Genomic DNA, 5,904 nt, shown 5'->3' on the forward strand with positions numbered 1-5,904 from the left:
CAGACAAAAAAAAAAAAAAACAACTGGAGACCCTCAGATGGAACAGATTACACATGAACAAGTAATCATTTAACAATGAAAAGGACACAGCACTACAAATACTGCACATATTTGGAAAATAAAAAAATATTATAAATTTTTTTATGCCAGTAAGCCTAAAAACTTGAATTGGGAATCAAGGTTTAAAACTATACTTGAGAAGCCGGGCGCCGGTGGCTCACGCCTGTCAGCCTAACTACTCAGGAAGCAGAGATCTAAGGATTGTGGTTCAAAGCCAGCCCAGGCAGGAAAGTCCATGAGACTCTTATCTCCAATAAAAACCACTAGAAAACCGGAAGTGGTGCTGTGGCTCAAGCAGTAGAGCGCTCGTCTTGAGCTGAAGAGCGCAAGGACAGCACCCAAGCCCAGAATTCGAGTCCCACAACTGACAAAAAAAAAATCTATACTTGAGAAAAGTCCTCAAACTTCACATCTCTAACTAGCCAGCAAAATCTAGACGCAGAAGTATGGCTCAAGGGGTACAGCCCCTGTCTTGAGGGAAAAAGCTAAGCAAGAGTGTGAAAATCTTGGGACTGCGACTGTGGCTTAGTGGTAGAGTGCTCGCCTAGCATGCAGAAAGCCAGAAGCAGCAGGTCAAGTAGTAGAGTGCTAGCTAGTCTTGAGAAAACACAGCTTAGGGACAATACCAAGGCCCTGAGTTCAAGCCTCCAGGATCAACCAAAAAACAAAACAAAACCCAGAGTTTGAGAGTCTGAGTTCAATTTCCAGTATCAACAACAAAATAAACCTGCAATTTTTTTTCTCTGAAAAATAGGATTTTTCAAAACTAAAAAGGAGAAAAGAATTCTACAACAATTAAAGAAATGGTAGAGCACTAGCCTTGAGCTGAAGAGCTGAGGGACAGCACCCAGGCCCAGAGTTCAAGCCCCAGAACGGACAAAAATTAATTAATTAATATTTGAAAAACAAAGAAATAAAATCAATACCTAAACTTTCTACAAAGAAAGCCAGGGGTGGCACAGCACAACTGTAATTTAATTGTAGATAAGAGTTTCACAGACTTTTCTGCCGGGGCTGGCTTTGAACCACAATCCTCAAATCTCAGCCACCTGAGTAGCTGGGATTATAGGCATGAGCCACTAGGGCCCAGCAAGAAAACCTATCTCTAAGGTCAATTTTATTTACTTACTTATTTTGTGTCAGTCCTGGGACTTGAATTTAGGTCCTGAACACTGTCTCTGAGCTTTTTCTCTCGAGGATAGCATTCTAGGGCTGGGAAGGTGGCTCAGTGGTAGAGCACTTGCCTTGCATGCATGAGGCCCTGGGTTTGATTCCTCAGCACTACATAAGCAGAAAAAGCTGGAAGTGGTGCTGTGGCTCAAGTGGTAGAGGGCTAGCCTTGAGCTGAAGAGCTGAGTGACAGTATCCAGACCCCACAACTGACCAAAAAAAAAAAAAAAAGGATAGCATTTTACCACTTGAGCCAGTTCCAATTCTGGCTTTTTCTGAGTAGTTTATAAGAGTCTCATGGAGGCTGGGTGCCAATGGTTTACACTTATAATGCCAGCTACTCAGGAGGCTCAGATCTAAGGATCACAGTTCAAAGCCTGCCCAGGCAGGAAAGTCTGTGAGACTCTTTGTTTTGCTAGTCCTGGGGCTTGAACTCAGGGCCACATCCAGCTCTTTCTGAGTAGTTTACTGGAGATAATAGTCTCACGAACTTTATTGCCCAGGCTAGCTTCAAACCATGACCCTCAGATTGGAGCCTCCTGAGTAGCTAGGATTACAGGTATAAGCCACTGACACCCAGCTTGTGAGACTCTTACTTCCAATTTGCCCCCAGGAAACGAGACATGGCGATGTTGCTCAAAGTAGTAGAATACTAGGCTTGAGCAAAAAGAGCTCAGGGATAGAGCCCAGGCCCTGAGTTCAAGCCCCACAACCTACCAAAAAAAAAAAAAAGTCTCCTGGACTGTCTACCATGTTGGCTTCAAACCATGATCCTCAGATCTCAGCCAGCAGGAGGTGGGTGTGACCCTGACCTAGCTAAGGTCAGGGTTTTTTTGGTCAGTCATGGGCTTGAACTCTGGGCTTGAGCACTGTCCCTGAGCTATTGAGCCACAGCACCACTTCCAGTTTTCTGCTGGTTAACTGGAAATGAATCTTCCAAACGCTCATGTCAGGGCTGGCTTTGAACTGTGATCCTCAGATCTCAGCCTCCTGAATAGCTAGGATTACAGGCATGAGCCACTACATGTGCCCAGTGGTCAGGTTATCTTATACTGGACTCTTCCAAACATTTAAGAAACAATACCAGTTTTACCACAATGCATAGAGCAGACTAGACAACACACTGCCTAGCCTCTGCCCAAGGCATGCTGCATCACACCTACAAGGAAGGCAGACAGGAGGGAGGGCTGCAAACCCTTCGCTGCCAAGAGCTCTACACAGAGTATTAACTGTCTAATAAGCCGCGTGCGCACGCACGCGCGCAAAGGCTCTACCACTAAGCTATCGTCCCAGCTCTGAATAATAACAGTTTTAAATCCACCAGTGAACAAAAGGTACCACAACATGACCAAACAAGGTTTTTCCAAGAAAAATTAGCTTAATACTAGCAAATCAGCTTATGTAATTACCACAGTAGAAATGAAAAGGGTAGTGTTGGGGCTGGGAAGGTGGCTCAGTGGTAGAGCACTTGCCTTGCATGCCTGAGGCCCTGGGTTAGAGTCCCCAGCACCACATAAGCAAAAAGAAAGAAAGCCGGAAGTGGCGCTGTGGCTTAAGTGGTAGAGTGCTAGCCTTGAGCTGAAGATCTGAGGGACAGCGCCCAGGCCCAGAGTTCAGGCCCCACGACCGGACCCAAAAAAAGAAAAAAAGAAAAGGGAAGCGTCACACAAGCGATGGGCTGGGCTGGGCTGGGCTGGGCTGGGCTGGGCTGAGTGGTGGAGGGCTTGCTCAGCATCACCCTGGGGCTCACACCTGTCATCCCAACTACTCAAGATACTGAGGTCTAAGGATCGAAGTTCGAAGCCAGCACAGGCAGGAAAGCCGGTAAGACTCTATCTCCAATTAAGCCAAAGTGAAGCTGTGGCTCAAGTAATGGAGTGCTAGCCTTTTTTTGTTTGTTTGGGGTTTTTTTTGTTTGTTTTGTTTTGTTTTGGGTACGATCGTGGGCCCTGAACTCTGGGCCTGGGCGCTGTCCCTCAGCTCTTCAGCTCAGGGTTAGCACTCTACCACTTGAGCCACAGCGCCACTTCCGGCTTTTTTCTTTTTGCTTATGTGGTGCTGAGGAATCAAACCCAGGGCCTCGAGCATGCAAGGCAAGCGCTCTACCACTGAGCCACCTTCCCAGCCCTTGGTTTTTTTTTTTTAACTGTATTTTTTTTGTCTTTTCTTTTTTGGTACTGGGGATCGAACCCAGGACGTTGCACTTGCTAGGCAAACGCTTTGCCACTGAGCTACATCCCAGCCCTGGAGTGCTAGCCTTAAGCAACAAAGCTCAGGGACAGCACCCAAGTCCTAAAGTCAAGGCCCAGGACTAGCAAAAAACAACAGGCTGGGCGCCAATGGCTCACACCTGCCATCCTAGCTACTAAGGAGGCTGAGATCTGAGGATCTCGGTTCAAAGCCAGCCCCATCAGGAGAGTCCATGAGACTCTTATCTCCAATAAACCACTAGAAAACCGGAAGTGGCGCTGTGGCTCAAGCGGTAGAGCGCTCGCCTTGAGCTGAAGATCGCAGGGCTAGTGCCCAGAGCTGAAGCCCCACAACAGATAAAAACAAACAAACAAACAAAAAACACAATACCATTTCACTCTCACAGGACTGGTAAAAGCTAAGTCAGACTTGCATTGGCAAGAATGTAGAGCAACAGGGACTCTTGTCCCCAACCCTAGGGGCTGGAGTTGGCACAACCACTCTGGGAAGCCACCAGGTAATAATGCCCCACACCCTCGAATCCTGCCACAAAGCAATCAAGGCAGACCCACCATCCCCAGGGAGAGACTAGACCAAAGGAGACAAGAATGTATACAGTGGAAGGTTAATAATTAGGCAAAAACAAAGACAGAAGCAAAGACAAAGTGTTGCCATTCCAGGGAATATTATGCAGCTGAGAATCCTGGCACTCCAGAGGTTGAGGCAAAAGAACCACAAGTTTGAGGTCAGTACAGACTACATAGGTTAGACTGTCTCAAAGCAAACAACCAAACAACAAGAAAACAAAGCCCAGTTCTACACTGGGTGCGCTAACCACTCCATTCCCTCCCCGGACTCCTGTACCACACTTCTCTACCTCTCTAAGGTTAAAGACCAATCCTGCCTGGCGCCCATGGCTCACGCCTGTAATCCTAGCTACTCAGGAGGCTGAGATCTGAGCATCAGGGTTCAAAGCCAGCCTGGGCAGGAAAGTCTGTGAGACTCTCATCTCCAATAAACCACTAGAAAACCGGAAGTGGTGCTGTGGCTCAAGTGGTAGAGCGCATGCCTTGAGCTGAAGAGCTGAGGGACAGCGCCCAGGCCCAGAGTTCAGGCCCCACGACAGACCAAAAAGGAAGACTTTAGTCCTTCCTAGCCAAATACAGTGGCCTGTGCATGTGGCTCCAGCTACTCTGAGGGCTGAGGCAGGAGGATCATCTGAGGCAGGAGTTTGTGACAAAGCAGCAAGACTGTCTAAAAAAAAAAAAAAAACACGCTAGGTGTGTTTGTGGCTCATGCTTCTAATACTAGCTACTCAAGAGGCTGAAATCTGAGGATCATGGTTCAAAGCCAGTCCAGGCAGGAAAGGCTGTGAGTCTAGTATCTCTAATTAACTACCAAAAAGCCAAATGGAGCTGTGACTTAAGTGGTAGAACGCTAGCCTTAACACACGTACACACACACACACACACACACACACACACACGGGGAGGAAAGTGGGAGGAGATGAGACTTTGGCCCTTGTTCAGTAGCCTCAGAGGCCGCTGAAGAGATGGAGAAAGGGCAGGCCATGCTTGCCTGCCTGCTGGGGGGCATTCGGTGTGGTGGGGTTGGCATCCAGGGAGAGCTGAGGGCCAGCACAAGAGTCATGAGGAGGATGACAGTGGTGATGTCGGGAGAGAGGAGCCAGGCGAATCCTGGGGTTCGGCTGAGCCTGTGAGCCACTCCTAAGGTTGGCTCTGAGGCAAACGCTGACCCTCGGATCTCTCGTGGACACAGTCTACCTGGGCACTGGGGGTCTCGCATGTACGGAAGTCATGCTCAGCACTCAACTTCCACAGGGCTCAGCCAAGACCCTGAAGTCCTGGCCCTGCGCTGAGAGAGGGCACACCCGCCATCCAGCGCCCTGCGATCCTACCAAGCTGAAGGAGTGACGGCCACTCCTGAAGGCTATCTGCATGAGCCCCGGTCCTCGCAGCTCTCCACGGCCCGTGGGGTCCCCTCAAAGGCCCACTGGCCGGGTCCGACGTCCCCGCGGGGAACGACCGCTCACCCCAGCGCTCCTGGGGAGAGGCGCGGCCGACCTGCAGGCCTCTCCCGGGGGTCTCTCCCCGCCGGGGTCTCCCGCCTCTCTCCCCTGCAGCACAGGAACCAAGCCAGGAAGAAGTCACAGAAGTTTCCATCTGGCAGCGAGGCGGGGGGTGGGGGGGATCCACAGAGGGCAGAAGGCCGCGGAGCCGGGGCGCGGAGAGCCCTTTGCAATGTCAAAATTAGCAGCTGCAGGCAAAGAGCACCAGGGGCCCGGGGCCGGGAGCGGTCTCCACCGGGGCCGGCGCGGGGCGCCCCAAACGGCGCGGTCCCAAGTCGGCGTCGGGAGGCGCAGGCCGCGGGGACTGGACACCGTCGGAAACGTCGGTGCCCGGACGAGAGGACGAGCGCCCACCCGAGGTCCACCGCGCAGTCCCACCCGGGAGGCGGGCGTCC

Source organism: Dipodomys ordii, unplaced genomic scaffold (genome assembly GCF_000151885.1).
Source record: "Dipodomys ordii isolate 6190 unplaced genomic scaffold, Dord_2.0 Scaffold2, whole genome shotgun sequence".
Classification (NCBI taxonomy): domain Eukaryota; kingdom Metazoa; phylum Chordata; class Mammalia; order Rodentia; family Heteromyidae; genus Dipodomys; species Dipodomys ordii.